At 35.3% G+C, this 17,266-nt stretch overlaps 1 long non-coding RNA gene across 1 annotated transcript; it reads left to right on the forward strand.

Annotated features, from left to right (window-relative positions):
- Positions 1-284: 284 nt before the first annotated feature.
- On the forward strand, positions 285-1,470 carry LOC106663482. Its single transcript, XR_001340035.1, has 3 exons — positions 285-695; positions 882-1,026; positions 1,207-1,470. It is a non-coding gene; the product is annotated as an uncharacterized LOC106663482 (long non-coding RNA).
- Positions 1,471-17,266: the final 15,796 nt, after the last annotated feature.

The following is a 17,266-nucleotide window of genomic DNA, read 5'->3' on the forward strand; positions in this document are numbered from 1 at the left end:
GATCTTTATTTATACTTATCGAAAAATATTTTTTGAGAATACAAACTGTAAATCCTTATAAATGTGTAAAATAACAAAAGAAAACATATCGTTTTCTCCAGTGTTAATTCGGTTGATTGTGAAATTCACTGGTGACATATCTCAATGACAAATTGACTCAATCACGGTCGATGCATGTAGTAATTTTATTACGCCCGTTCTATCAGCTAAGTTAAACATTGATTCTACAAACTTTTTTATTGCTTGTTATTGCCAATAATTGGACATCTAGTGAGTAAAGATACTTGAGATAAGCTTCTAAAAATACTAATTACGGTTATATAAATTCGGAAAGCCCTAGATTCTGTAATCCACTCGTTTTTGTAAAATAGCTGATATGTCCAAAATTCTATTATCATATAAAATATTGAATTATGTAAACGGTATAAATTTTACATTAATCGTTATATGAGTGTAATTCCATTTTTGAAGAAAGTCCCTTAAAAATATAGAAACTGAAGGTCGGGATATATATGATGACTGCGACAGAATAATCCATAAAACAAGTACTTAAAACGGTAAATGATATCGCAGGAACTAAGCCAAACATAGGGAAAGATTGGAAGTAAACACGAGAAGTTAAAATCAAAATTAACCTGTAAATTTGCCTTAGATGAGAGTACTCAGATTACTAGTTACTCAAAAATTTCAAGAAGGTAAAATAAATTTTTCTTTCTAATAGTTACTAAATTATGTTGTCGTCGTTAAGATCTTTAAAGAGTGCGGCACGGTTTCTCGACTACCAACGGATCAAAACCGTCCTTTCAACTCATTTAAAAATCTGTAGACGCACAAAACACAGGTGAGAATACAAAAAAAATAAACGTTTAAAAATTTGCAAGAGGCACAGTTCTTAAATGGGTCAAATGTCAAAAAAAGCATTGATAACTTGTCAAGAATCTTATGCTGAAATATCCTGGTCAGGTTAAATTTTAGAAACATTCCAGAGAAAATAAAGCAATATTTTGGATATAATGAAAACTCAAGGTACGGGATTATTGTATTATATTTATTTAAAAATACACAGCTGTATTTTTTTGTCAGTTTTTAACGATAGAATCTTGTCATTAAAATTATTTAATGTACAAAATTTGATTTTTACCGTAAAATTAATTACATTAAACTAACTTGTTTTTATTGTGCTGAAGCTTTTTATCGCTTTTTCAGCGATTAAACCTAGTGAACCATGCATCAACCATGAAGTTCTAGCTATAACAGAAAGAGGGAGGCACTATCTGCTTACCACAGTCAAAGAACAGATCCTTTTTTAAATCTGAGCAGAAGAAACGAAGAATTATCTTGCTAATGTATAAAAACACACTAAAATCTCTCAAAACTCCCTGTTTGATCATGACACACTTTAATTAAAAATACGGTAGAACAAAAATTTATGTCAAAAAAGAAATGTTGAAAAATGTTAGTGAAATAAAAAACGTGTTTAAATGTAATAAACCTTTCAATTGTTAAATATAAAACATGATTTTTTAAATTATTGACAATTAGTATTAAATAACTAGATTAAATAGATTAAATTATTATTAAATTAAATAGTATTAAATATTAGATTAAATAACAAATTAGTAATTACTAAAGTCCCCATCCTGTTCGAGCATTTAGTTTAATTTCTTCAAATTTTTAGACAGATTTGGGAAGGAATGAAAGAAGTTCATGGTTGCATATTTAGAGAACCTTTAAAACAGTTTTCTATTATGATTTTATTACTGCTTTCAAAGACAAACTGTTCAATAAAATATACACGTACAAAAATTCTCGAATTTTTGCCTTCCTATTTCCCTGAAACGTAACAAACTTCACCAAACAGAAAAGTACAGACATTCTGCTCAATCATGGCGTCCAACACAAAAAAAATCTTGGAGTAAGTGAATAAAACCTAATAGACCTAATACAATTTCACGCAAAGTGAAGCTTATTTCTATTTTGATATTATTATCACATTTAACTAACCACCCCAACCCGTGTGGGTTCCGGGGTAGAATAGGCCCACGGTTTCTCTGCCTGTCGTATGAGGCGACTAAAAGAGCCTTTTCCTCACCGTTATCCCAGTGAGGAGAAGCGACCATCCCTCTCCCCATAATGTACCAGGGCTAGCCCAGAAAGGCAGCCCGAAGACTCGACGACTACAATGGCGCCCCCGAAACCTCCCCCACCTTCGGCGACAGGGGCGTCCAAAAACAACAGTCGTCTACCACGTATTAAGTGGGTAACGGACGCCGAGGCGACATCGGAGTCAGAGACGTCCTCCGATGTGCTTTCGGATAACTCTGCCCGAAAGAAAAAAGGCTGGCAGAAAGGTCGACCCAGACCAAAGCAAAGGAAGCACCCTCAGAAAACCGAATAAATGATGGAGTCCATATTACAATGGAATTGTAGAGGAGTATCCAGCAAAAGAAACATGCTACAGCTCCTCACCAGGGTACACGTCCCATTGGCTATCCTCCTCCAGGAGACCCATATCCGACCGGGGGCTCTTCTCGAACTGAGAGGGTACAAAACCTTCTCAAGAGAGGTGCAGCCTGATCCGGGGGGTAGGGCTCACGGAGGGGTGGCCATTTTCATAAGAGAAAATAGAGGCACGTGAGGTGACACTTGAGACAGGTATCCAGGCGGTCGCCGTTAGAATAGCAGCACCAGTACCAATGACCCTGTGCTCGATTTACCTTCCCCCAGACATGTCGTGGCGAGACAGTGAGCTCTCTGCCCTGATCGAGCGTCTCCCCCCACCTATCATGTTGCTGGGTGACTTTAATGCCCACAACCCTTGGTGGGGGTCTGAATTCGCCGATGCCACGGGCAGAGATGTGGGGGATATCATTAGCGAATTAGCATTGATACCCCTAAATACTGGTGCTGCTACGCATATAAATTTGAGCAACGGACGATTGAGTGCGATTGACTTGTCGGTAGGTCACCGTCCCTGGTAACTCAACTGGAATGGACTCCATTGGAAGACCCCCATTTGAGTGACCATTTCCCAATTCTTCTGAGGAGTTCCGTCTCAAGAGCTGTCTACCACACCCCTGCCAAATGGGATCTGAAGCGTGCGGATTGGGAGCTTTTCTCCTCGTCGATGTCAACACCTAATCTCACTGGAAATATGGACATCGATCTCGATCTTACCGAGAGTGAGATTAACCACGCCGCGAGCATATCGGTTCCCAGGACTCGTGGGACTATTTCCAGACCCCGAGTACCTTGGTGGACCGACGTTTGAGGTAGGTTACACGCGGAGAAGAGGCGGTCATTCCGACGTTTCAGAAGACACCCGACGGAGGAAAATCTAACAAGATACAAAGTTAGTAGGGCCAGAGAGAGGCGCACTTTAACACAAGCAAAAAGAAACTACATAGAAAGCTACGTTTCAGGCATGAACTGTCATACCCCTGTCAGGGATGTCTGGAACAGGGTCCGAGCCATCTCTGGCCGGAACAAGCCTCCGTCGGTGCCGATACTGGTAACAGACAGCGGGAGTGTGACTGAGGCATCGGATGTGGCTGAAGAGCTGGCTAGGCACTTTGCTGCCGTCTCCAGCTCGGCGACGTACAGTGACCGCTTCCGGATACTCAAGGATGAGGCGGAACAAACTGCGGTTGACTTCGACAGCGACACTGGAGAGGCGTATAACATGCCGCTAACGATGAGTGAGCTGGAGTCGGCACTGGGTCGCACCCGGAATTCTAGTCCGGGGCGCGATGGTATCCCGTATGAGATGCTTCGCCACCTGCACCAGCGGGCTAAGCATCGAATGTTGGAATTTTTCAACAACATATGGGATACGGGCTCCTATCCTGACCGTTGTCGAGAGGCGCTTATTGTACTTGTCCTTAAGGAGGGCAGGGATCCGAGTCTGACTGCGAGTTATAGACCGATTTCTCTGACAACCTGCCTAAGTAAACTCCTGGAGTCCATGGTCAATGTTCGTTTGACCTGGTACCTTGAGACGAAAGGAGTTTATAGCCAGTATCAGGCAGGATTCCGCAGGCATCGTTCTGCGGTGGATCATGCTTGTCAGCTCGAGGGAGTTGTTCAGAACACGTTCCTGAACAGAGAACACGCCCTGGCCGTATTCTTCGACCTCGAGAAGGCGTATGACACTACCTGGAGGTATGCGATACTGCGGAAATGTCAAGAAATCGGTCTTAAAGGCAAAATGCCACGGTTTATCCGCGGGTTCCTTGAAAATCGAAGATTCCGAGTCAGGCTTGGGTCCGTGCTATCCAGGGATCACGTTCAGGAGAGCGGTATCCCCCAAGGATCGGTGATGAGTGTCACGCTCTTTCTAGTTGCGGTGAACGGGATCGCCGACTTGGTCCCCCCGCAGATAAAAAAAATGCTCTATGTCGACGACCTCTGTTTTTACCATTCTGGTAAAGATCTAACGGAGGTCGGCGAGACGATGAGGGCACTGCCTTTCTTGTCTGTACGGACTCCCTGAGTGCAGTATCGGCAATCCAGGACAGATTCGCCACGGACCCTCTTGTCGTGCTCCTTCTAGAAAGATATGCTGAGCTGGAGCGCCTGGGAAAAACGGTGGTAGTTGTCTGGGTACCCGGACACGTCGGGCTGGAGGGCAACGAACGTGCAGACGAGGCAGCGAAAGCTGGGACGTCTCGCCCTCCAGACCAAGCTACCGCGATCCGGCCCGGTGACGCTGTGCGAGCAGTAAAGAACGCTGTGGGAAAGCGTTGGCAGCGTCAGTGGGCCGGGTCGTCCGAGAAGCTCCTGCGAGTTAAGGGCACGACTCATGAGAATCTGAAACGAAATGAAAGGATCGTGTTAACTCGGTTGAGGATTGGCCATACCCGTCTGACACACGGGCATCTGCTTCTGGGTCAAAACCCGCGCAGGTGTCCCGCTTGTAGAGAATGGTTGCTCAGTGTGTCTCATCTTGTCGAGGAGTGCCGTGCCCTGGCCCCCTACAGGGAACGAGTAGGCATGAACCCTGACATAAAAACGGTACTCGGGCGAGCAAGTCAAATGTTGGATCCCCTATTCCGCTTTTTAAGAGAGTTTCCTCACTTGTAAATAGTGCATAAAACGTGAATATCTGTGTAAATAAGTGTATCTGTGTTGTGTTTTATTGTGTCCTGTACTTATTTATAAGTAATTTATTTATTTGTTTGTTGTAAATGATTGATCTTTTAGACTGTAGGGCCGATCGCGGAATATTGTGTACCCCATCGGCCACAACAGTGCAGTGAGAGGGGGCTGAAATGACTTTATTGTTGGAAGCCCCCGGGAGAAAAAAAAAATTAAAAAAAAATAATAATAATCTAACATACTCGGAATTTTCCGAAACATGAATGCCTATTTGAAGACATAAAACACCCTGCCAAACGTGAAAAAAATCTTAGGCCAAGCACAATTTTTCCCTTTAACGTTGCTTTAAAATCTATTATTGGAATATTTTTGATTACTTTATCTTTCGTGGCTTCACCTAGACGTTTAATTCTTGATCCAATCGAACCAGCAAGTCATTTGACATTGAATATGACAAAATAAGGTTTTTGTCGGTTTGTTTGTATTATTCTCGAACATTAACTAGTTTATGAGTTTAATTCTTGTTCAATCGACCCAGCAGGTCGTTTGACATCAAATAAGACAATAAAAAAAATTTCGTTTTTTGTGTGTTTTCTCGAAAATTAAGTGGTTTATGAACATAATTCTTGTCCAATCGACCCAAAGGTCGTTTGACATCGAATAAGAGAATTATTTTTTTTTCGTTTTTTTTGTGTTTTTCTCGAAAATTACGTGGTTAATGAGCTTAATTCTTGACCCATTCGACCCACCAGGTCATTTAACATTAAATAAGACAATTAAAAAATAATCTTTTTTTCTCGTTTTTTTTGTATTTTTTCGAAAATTACGTGGTTAATGAGCTTAATTCTTGTTCCAATCTACCCAACAGGTCGTTTGACATCGGGTAAGACAATAATTTTATTCGGTTTTTGGTTGTTTGTATTTTTTTCGAAAACTACATGGTTTTTGAGCTTAATAAACCAGTTGCCTTTGTCTATTAATAGAATAAATAATCACTTTTAGTACGTCATTTAAGTATTTAATATTTTTTGGTGGAAATGATTCGAATATGTGAGATTTCATTGTTTATCTTTTCTAGCTTCACCTAGACCTTTAATATATCAGTTGTTTTCGTCTATCGAATATAAAAAATAATAAGATAAAAAATGAATTCGATATATCATTTAATTATTTGATTTTTTTTGGTAATTATTATTCAAAGATGAGTGATTTTTGTTTGCCTCTGTTTCTGCTTCGTGCCGTTTGGGGTTCCTGGTCCTTTATTAAAAGTAAAGTAATTCTTGTACAGGAGGGGCTTAACATCCAACCGTTGGTGTCAAGGAGGGTCAAGCCACTTTACAATATTTTTTCGTATTATCAATTAAAAAGTCAATGACTATGCCGGAATTACAACTCAGAATCGCTACCGTGGCAAATAGCTGCCTAACTAGTTCACCGCCGCGGTCCCCCGATTGGTCTCTTTATACATATGTGCTCATTTAATTATTTATAAAGTTTAACAAGTGATATTTGAAACTTTTGAGATGATAATATACGAGGTTTTGGTTCTCATTTTGGAATTTGTTTATATTTTCTCGTGGAAAAGAGTCAATGACAGGAAATCGTACATTTATCTATAATCTTTTGGTTCCAACTATGTTTAATAACAGAAACTATATTTTTTTAGAAATCCGCAATTACGGATTCCCCCATCGAAAATTTCAGTGAGACGGCTTTTACTACAAAGGTCAGGGTCTGCTCTATTATCGAGTCCTTCACATTTCAATTCAAAATCAATTTTTCGGAAAGGGTAGCTATGAAAAACGTCTAGTTTTCCGTGACGGCCCTTCTAATGAGTCTGGGCAAACCGTGACAATCCCTGTTTCATGACTTCCCTTAATTTCTTTCTTTTTAAGTTGCATAAACGTTTAGACGCAGTTCAAAATCTTACTTTTAGATTTCGGGGGTTAGATCGTGAGCGCCGAAAAAAGATTGTTCGGAAGTCGCCCAATGACCATTAGCATGAAACATAGCACTCTCTTTTTATTCGAAACGTTTTGCATATTTATGAACACCTAAACACACACCGACACTTTTTAATTAATCACCCTACCATTACGCAATAGATCAAAACCACTTCCCGTTTAATAAATTTTTATTCTCATCACATTGAATTGTCAATGCTGACATGCGATTATAACGTTAAAGAAAAGTACTCAATCTTATTGCCTTTTGATAGCAGCATACCTGCATAATAATAAAAAGACTGCCTTAAATATTTCTTTTATTTTGGTTACACTTTTAATTTACGTGGAGAAAGGATCTTCAGTGAAGTCACAACACGACGACAATCCTTTCAGTTTGTGCCGAGATTTTGACGATTATATCGTTATCATCAAGGCTTATTTATTATGGGAAAACATAGCAGTTAAAAATGTTGAACAATTTAGAAACAAAATTAAAAACAATTACCTTACTCTAACTCGATGAGTGTTAAACATATGTCTTGAGGAAAACTGCATTTATAAAAATTACTTAAATTTGGTGAAGCTCAGCATCTACATATTAAAAAGATAAAATATATAATTAATTAAAAAATAATAAAATACAACATAATATATAATTTTAAAAACAACGTGATCGTATAGGTTACCTCCGTTAACATACATATGATTACATGCCTCTTTTCTTAATTTTTTCAGGTACATTTGTTGATTAATTAAGCTTTTTTATAAAAGGTACATGTATATGTTTTTATAAAATGTATATAGTACATTTTAAAAAAAGCTTAATTAATCAACAACTTTCAATAATCAATAATAAAAATTATACATATAAAAACGATTCAAATGAAGATGAATATTAAACTTAATAAATAACACTTTTTCCACAAAAAAAGTAGCGTACTAGTTTAATGGTTTTGAAATGTTTTCCTTAATTAACATCTGAAAAAAGTGGCTGTTCTAAACTCGAAAAACTATTCATTCTTACAATATTTCTTACATTGCCAATGAAAAAATGTTATTAGTTCAAAGTGGAAGAAAATTATAGGCTAAAGGCAGGAAATGCATAGAATCATCGGTGTGAAGGTGGTGTGACAAAAGGTGGTCACTGCAAACCTTACACCTTGATTACGATAACAGAAAAAAATAATACAAAACCACAATACGGTTCTGACAAGCTACTGAAAATCATTTATCCGAATATAACGTTTAACATTGAAAAAAGATAAAACTGGACCTGCATTACATTTTATTGTGCGTATTACTTGTCAAAAACAAAAACAAAATCGCCTCTCTTGCCAAAATCGAATATCCACTTTATTTTATTATATTTATATTTTTATTTATATATTTTATGTATATATTTATTATCACTTTATTTTACTTAACTTGAATGAAGTAACGGTTGAAAGTATATATAGTATATTTTTTAAGGCACAAAAACAGTTCAAAACAATACTATGGCTTCAATTATTTTTCACCGCTCAACTACTCGATCTTCGACTCGGGTATCCTAATCAAAAATCATATCTTCGGTATGGAGAGAAAAAAAAATAAACAAACAATATGTGCAGCAGATATTCAAAGAGACAACCTTGACATTTCATCGCACGGGAAGGTGCGCCGCTCTTTTAATTTTTATGGCATCGAGAGCATTTTGTACTCCTAACTTATCTCATAATCTCGAGCTGTTAATAACTGTGAAAATATATCCCTATATGACATAGATAGATAGAAATACTTTATTTTACAATTTTGTGCACATAAAGAAACATATTTATAAAAGTATATACAACTTGGAAATAAAACTGCAGGAGATTTTTGTAAATTGTCACATATAATTCGAAATCAAAAATTAACCATAGAACGATTAATATATATGCATTATTTGTTGAATATAAAAAGAATAGAAATAAATACATAGGAAAGTAATGAGTTTTTTCATCCAGATCATCCATTATTTTATATTATTGTGATATTTGATGAAGGAAAGGTGTACATCCTACAAATTAAAAATTAAACTCCTGGACTAAATGAAACATTTTCTATTTTTAATGAATTGTTGGGATCAAAACGCAATTATTTTTTTATTCAAAACCATAATTTGCACAATTTTTTTTTATGAATTGTGTTAATAGTTCATTTGAAAAGGATAATGTGAAGACCTTGTCAGACATTTAATGATTAAATTAATTATAATTACAAACTGTTATCCGTTCTTTTGAAAGTATAAATTAGTTGTCAATTTTTTTTTATATTTTACCTTTATATATTGTAAAATATTAAAAATGTTAGAAAAAAAGTGATGTTTTTTAGATTAATTTCTGACAATCATAAAAAATCAGTACAGAATATTTTGTCTGCAAACAGAAGGCCTCGTCAGACATCATCATTAATGATTGAATTAGTTATGATTTTAAACTGTTCTCCGTTCTTTTGAAAGTATAAATTAGTTGTTAATTTTTTTATATTTTACCTTTATATGTTTGAAAATGTTACTATTGTTATAAAATGTGATGTTTTTAGATTAATTTCTGAAAAATATACTAAATTAGTACAGAACATTTTGTCCGCAAATAGAAGGGCCTGGTCAAAGATCATCATTTTACCTTTACCTGAAAATGTTAGTAATGTTTAAAAAAAATGATGTTTTTTAGATTAATATGACATACAAAATCAGTACAGTACATTTCGTTTGTAAGTACATAATTACTTTCAAGTTTTTATATATCTAAATGTATATAGATCTGGTTTATTTTATGGAATGAGACAACCCCTTTAAAGCACCGGAGCCTCTAAGGTCTGGCCTATGCCGGCGCCTTTCCCGTTTCGCCCAAATGTCTTTTTTCCACGGGAAGGCTTCAAAGTTCACCGGTACTTTTTTCGTCCTTGATATTAAGTCTGAAACCGTGACAACAGGACTCTCGTGATGATCTTTTTTTCCAATAGCTTCAACCACCAAGGCGAACTGGCATGATTGGCGGCTAATAAGCATAACACATTAGCTCCTAATATCACTTATAATCAATAATTGTCTGCATTTAATAAATGGTATATATACATATTCAGTTTGTTCACGTTTTGAGCTTGAGAATTTTTATCCTTTTTGGATGAAATTTCAAGGCTCCGCCGAACCGGTTCTGGACCGTTCAATCTCATTTGTTCTTTCTTTTATCAAAAGGCTCAATCTTATCATTAATGGGTTGTTTTAGAAAAGAGTTTTTAGCATAACTAAAATTCAGATTTAAAAAAAAATTAAATAATCTTATTAAAGTGAAATTTTGACGAAATGAGTAAACAGATATAGACATGATGATAGTAGTGTAATTGTTTACCGTTTTGAAGGTGAAAGCAAAAGATACAATACGGGTTTTATGTAAGACTCCTCTCACCTTCTTTAAAATGGCACAATTATTGTGAAATATGCGTCATTATTGCCTGGTTTCCTCTGCAACATTTTCAATAAAAATAAACTGCCTTAATGACTTCTCAATTTATTAATTACAGTTAGTTTATAATAGGATCGAGCATTGCAAGACCTTGTATAGTGTTGGGTTGTTTAACATGAAATGACCGTTTCCAAGGCAAAGGTTTTTTGGTAAAATTACTATATAAAAATAAAATAATTTTATTTGAAGTATTTACCTTCTATTTTCTACACATTTTTCCCAGCCGTGACCAACATTTTTTATGCCGGAACTGAAGAATACTGAACTTTGAAATGAAACAAAATCTGAAAACAGTTTTTGGACTTGAACATCATTTTCAACAATTTTTCCTTTGACGAAGTTGTCTAAATTACTAAACAGATAAAAATCTGTTGGAGACAAGTCTAGAGAATAAGGTGGATGCTGAAGAAATTCGTAGCCAAACTCTTTCCATTTGTTTACAGCATGTTTTGACATGAGGCCTGGCGTTGTCGGACCTTTCCGATTTACCAATGCAGGTTGTTTTTTGAGTAATTTTTTATGCATTTCGTCTATTTCCTTGCAGTACGATGTAGAATTAATGGTCTCACCTCAAGGCAAAAAGGAATAATGCGTACTTCCATCCATGGACCACCATATATTCACCATCAATTTTTGGGTGTAAATTTGGTTTTGACGTGTGTCCTGCAATTTCGTCGATGTTTAACCACTGCCCTGACCGACGCTATTTGTCATATGCAATCCATTTTTCATTGGAAGTGATTATTCTTTCAAAAAAAGGCTGGGTTTTTTCCTGGCGAGCAACAAAACGCTGTTGCCCAGTGATCTCATGAGGGACCAATAAATTAAGTTTTTTTACTTGTCCTATATTCCTTAATTGTCTTGACACTGTAGCTACACTTGCATTTAGTAGTGCTGCAAGTCCTCTGACTGTCTGGCATTGGTTGTTCTTCTACATGAAAAGCTTAAGGAAATCGTTGTCAATTAAAGTTGTTCCGCAGGGCTAGTTTTCCAATTCGGTATTTGCAAACTTCGCAAAACTTCCAAAAACATAGCAAACCAACAGCGAATAGTCCGTTCATTTACACTCCTTCCCCCAAATGTCTTACCGGTGTTTCTTGCAGCCTCAGCTGCCGAATGCCCGAGTTTAAACTCGTAAAGGAATATTGCACGAAAAATCGCGTGTTTCCATGTGCATATTTGGAGGTATACTAAAAAGTGTGTAATCGATTGGGAAACTTATCATTATAAACAAAAGTGGATGATTAATAACTGCATAAAATCGGCCATTTCATGTGAAACAACTCAATAAAAAAAATTATCAGGAAGCTACTATTTATATCTTGTTTTTAGTGATCCTTAATGTATTTGTATGTAGATGTATTAATCAGGATGTATGGTATACTGAGCCCTATCGGTGAGTCCTAGTTCATCAAGGAACTTGACTAGTTCGGTCACATTGTACATCCCAAAATACTTCTTCCTGCGGGCATAAGTAGCACCACAGTTTGTTAGTAGGTGTGTTAATGTTTCCTCTGCTTCTCTGCAGAATTTGCACTACTATGTTCGTTTATACCAATTTTATTCAAATTCCCATTAAGTCCTTAATCCTGTTAAGAATCCTTTTAGGATTCGAAGTTTTTTATCCTTACTTTAGCGCCTTATATTGTTTCTTTCTTTCCGAAATTTCCTAGAAGGTTCTAGGATTGTTTTTTTGACTTGAATTTGTCTATTTCCTTATTTTCATTTTGTCCTGTAGTCAACTGCAAACAGTAATGTGACCTTTAAAACAGACATCAAAAGGCTTCGTGAGAAGAGCATAGTCTCTAGACATCCCTAGACGTATAGAGTCTCTATTATTGGATAGACATTGGACTTGGACACTTGAACAATGTGGGGGCTTTATTCTTTACAGTTGGGTTCTGTTTGGTTTGTGGCAGTCAGATAATTGGGACCGTGTGTGGAAAAGAGGTCGCGAACGCTTTGCTTCATGTGCCATTCGTAACTCACTTCCTTTTCAAAGACAGTCAATTATGGTATGGAGTGAAATCAACGTTCATACACATACCAAATTGCTTTTCGTACAGAATAAATCTTCGAATGCACTAAGGTACATTGACAAAGTTCTTCAGGAAGCTGTGATCCCATTCGGTTCATTTTTTGGTGACAACTTCGTGTTAATGCATGATAATGCACGATCACATGTAGTTCGAGTTGTCACCCATTACTTAGAGATTGTAAGGATTACCACAATCTATTGGCCAGTACGTTCTCCTGACATGAATCCCATAAATTATTTATGGGGAATGATGAAGAGACGGGTCCATCGTTCAAATAAGAATGTTATCATTGAAATAAAGATAAAGACACAGATTGAAATAAAGAAAAAATGCTAGTGTCCAGTTTTTTTTCTTTGAGTGTAAAAATAGGAAGCAACAAAGCCCCAAGGCTTAAATTTAAAAAAAATATTTTCTCTGTTACAGATGAATTAAAAAAATTCAATGAGGTTTGAAATCGTAAAGCCTGAGGGAAGAGCCGAGCCTTCAACCTTGACGCCGCTTAAGAATAATAAACACCTGGCGAAAACGCACTGACGGTCATCTAAATAATGTATTAAAATAATTAACTAAAATGTTGTCATTCACGATATAAAAAACAACTAATAATAATTATTACAGACAATTAGTAGATATCGCTATGGGAGTTTCCTTATCTGTTACGTGGGATATACATAAACCATATCTTTAAAAACCCTTTATATTTACTAATATAAAGCCCCTTATCCTTATTAAATGTATTGATGATATTTTTGTATAAAAAATGAAACACAATCGTTAAAGCTTAAAATATAAAATTTACATTAGATACACAAAAAGCAAACAATAGACTAAACTATCTAGATATAACTTTTTTCAATAATCACTTCTTGGCCCACTAAAACAACTTATTCAGGCAGATTAAACTCACCCTCAAATCATCTTTTTATTTTTGTTCTTTTTAAGGAATCTGATAAATAATCTAATAGATAGAGCCCTTGGACTTTATCATACAGAGATTGGAAAAAATGTATATTTTTTTTAATGCATTAATGAATATTCCACCGATATTATAAAAAATTGTGGCATACAAATATTCAAAATATAAATGAAAAATCAGTACAGAACATTTCGTCTGTAAATAAAAGGCCTTGTAAGACATCATCATTAATGATTAAATTAATTATATTACAAACTGTTCTCCTTTCTTTTGAAAGTATAAATTAGTCGTTAATGTTTGTATATTTTACCTGTATATATTTGAAAATGTTAGTAATGTTAGATAAAAGTTATGTTTTTTAGATTAATTTCTGATCGTCATAAAAAATCAGTATAGTACTTTTCTTCTGCAAATAGAAGACGTTGTCAGACATCATCAAAACAAACAATAGACTAAACTATCTAAATATAACTTTTTTTTTAAAACAATCACTTCTTGGCACACTAAAGCAACTCAGGCAGATTAAACTCACTCTCAAATCATCTTTTTATTTTTTATCTTGTTAAAGAATTTAATAAATAATCTAATATATAGATCCCTTAGATGTTCTCACACAAAAATTGGAATTGCTCGAATACTACAAAATGTTAATAATAGAACAAAAATTCACTTACAATATATCATAAAAAAAGAGTCAGAACGTTTAAAACATACAGAGTTAATTACATACAGTTTGGATTTAAACGTAAAACTAAAATGAATAGTATATACACCCAAGAAGAGATTCTAGAGAGATAAATAATAAATTTATGTAATATACCCAATTAATTAAATGAATAAAATTTATATCGTTCAAACAAAAAAAATGGGATACTGGTTAAAAAACCATAACTATGGTATAAAATATTTAAAAAAAGTTATGATATACAATTTTTATTAAATACAGCGCCTTGTCATGTAAAATATTCAAATAAAAAACATGAGTAACTGGTTTATGTACTATTGCCTTAAATAAAATATAAAGAAATAACAACCCTTTCTCAATGTATAAGCAAATCATACATCCAATTTAAAAAACCCACACATTTTAGATTTTTATGATAGCCCTTTTAAAAGGCAAATCTTAAAATCCATACACAATACAAAAACTGAAAAAAAACTTTAATAAAAAACTAATTACAATCAAATATCCCTACATAGGTTTCGGTACCTAGAGGAAGGTGAAAAAATACCATCTTGAAAAATATTCTAGCGATGTTACCATGAAAATGGAAGGCATGGATAAGTGGTTGATATTTTGACCATTACCTATTCAAAACCCCGCCCAAAGATGCCTACTTGACAAGTTGTTAAATATTTTTCCTAATTCTTTTCTGCTTGATAAGACTAATTCGACAATATTTAGTGAATCTTGTAGTGCATCATCAATTAAATTTCACATTTTTGACAAGACGTTTTTGTAAATTCAGAAGCGATTTTTACGTATCAGTGAGTACGTTCCGTTTCTACAAGATTTTTCTATACGAATTTTATTCCTAAAGTTCATTTCTAGTACAAACTCTAAGTTTTACGTCGATTTTAAATATCAAAATTAATATTAGGTACTTAAAACATAAAATCAATACTTATCATTTTTTGGCCGAATTAAGCCAACACCATTATGAGATCCAAGATGAAACGGTGATCGATTCTGAATTCGAGCCAGATGAGCATAATTATGTTNTAAAAGGCAAATCTTAAAATCCATACACAATACAAAAACTGAAAAAAAACTTTAATAAAAAACTAATTACAATCAAATATCCCTACATAGGTTTCGGTAGTAACCCTAGAGAGCGGTAACTACTTTTTCCTTCATTGAAATATTTTAAGGCACAAAACATTTAAAAAAATAGTTTAAAACTAGTGTTTCCCTATAAAGTGTTAAAGATTGTAAAACAACCTCATCGGAAATTTATTTTTTACTTTTTTTGAAAACGTTATTTTCCCATTTACTTTGCGACAATCGATGAGCTGGAAAACATTTATATAGATTAACTACTTAATGTTTAAAAAATTAACAATGTTCACACTATATAATCCTAATATTCTGTCTTTAAACACATTAGTTTTTAAAAGGATTAGAAAGTCTGAAGACATTGCATGACCGTTCCATCATATTATGAATAATTTACGTAAAAGTGTTTTAATTTTTTTTTTTAATATATACGGAACCCGCTTATTTTCATGAGAGGGAGGGAAGCGTTACCCAGAGACATCTCTGAATGGTTACCTAAAAAAAGAAAAAACCAACTACGAGGGCCGGAATGCTTCGGATTGCGCAACGGAGCTCTGAACGGTCGGGCCGAAAGTTCATACAAATTGACCTCTAAGCACTTCCTGAAGGACTTCAACTTTCGAATTGAAATTGCTCATCCATCGGCCAAATCGGCGAAGAGGGTAAACAAATCCTTGCCCAAATCTATGCAAACCGATGTAAACCATTCCTTTTTCTTGAAGCAACGCTATAAGTATAAATTAGTTTTTAAGAATGAACGCATATTTATGCACTGCGTCCGTGGTTTTGGTGTTTGTTACGTTGAATATAATGAATAAGACTTTAAGTGTATAGAATTAAAGATTACAGTCAATCTGCGTCAATTCAAACTACCCATACAATGCACGTAAACATTGGATCAACCTACAGCCCACCTAAAAAAAATATTTCTTTAAGACTGTGCGATGTTTCAGGCAGTTTAGCAGCATCAACAACAATTTGCAATAAAACAAAAGACGAATTTTTTTTAGCATAGTTTAATGCTTTGAAAAAATGCTTTTTCGATGTCAGTTTAACTACTCTCTATTTTGATGCGTTCCACTCTTTTAATTTCTAGTGGGCTTGCAACCATTTCGAGTTACTTGATCATCTTTAACTCATTATGATAATAAACCAGCATATAAATTATAGTATCAGGAAACCTTCTATAGTCAGTCTGATCACTGCCCATTTAAGATGATTTTCCAAGCACCACAAAACCATCCTCCACCTCTTCTTAACAAAACCAAGATAAGCATATGGACTACAGATAAAGCTGGCAGGCTCGACAATTTCCCAACCCCGGCGTGTTGGCTGTCCAGGGCAATTCAGCACCCAACGCATGCAGTTCCAACCCATTCATACTCAAGTTCATTCTTAAATACGTTCACTCCTATTTACATAGCATTCATTCAATTATGGTGATAGAATAATCGAGTCCTCCTTAGACACTCTCACATCACACATTCACGCTAATAAATACATTCACTTTCTAAAAAATAGAGACATTAATTACCCTTCCTCAAGATTATGAGAATTTAATTTCTATTTTTTTTATTTTTTTACTAGGGTTCGCAATAGCAGAGGTCATATGAACCCTCGGGGTGCCGGTGTTTTTGAAAAAAAGCTCAATTGTAAGTATGTCGGGTTCGAATCCAGCGGCCCCGGGACCTTAACCTTACAGTGATGAGCGCCCTGTCAACGCCTAAACCGTCGCGGCCACCGACACCCCCTTTTATTTCTATTACAAACCCAGGAGATGCAGTTTGTACACCTTCACGAAACCTAAAATATTAGTGAGGTGAAGAGTGGAAGTCTGAATGGGAAAAACAAAAGGCTGAATTTCGTAAATATAAAATTCATAATGATAGACCAGATACAATTCAAAATATTTGGTGGGATCGGGGATATGGTCCAATGAATGTTGTGTGTTTAAACCATGCTAAGCCAGCTATCGAAGCTCTCACGCAATGTTCTACATCACCGGC

Source organism: Cimex lectularius, unplaced genomic scaffold (assembly GCF_000648675.2).
Source record: "Cimex lectularius strain Harlan isolate CLEC.00 unplaced genomic scaffold, Clec_2.1 scaffold199, whole genome shotgun sequence".
NCBI lineage: Eukaryota > Metazoa > Arthropoda > Insecta > Hemiptera > Cimicidae > Cimex > Cimex lectularius.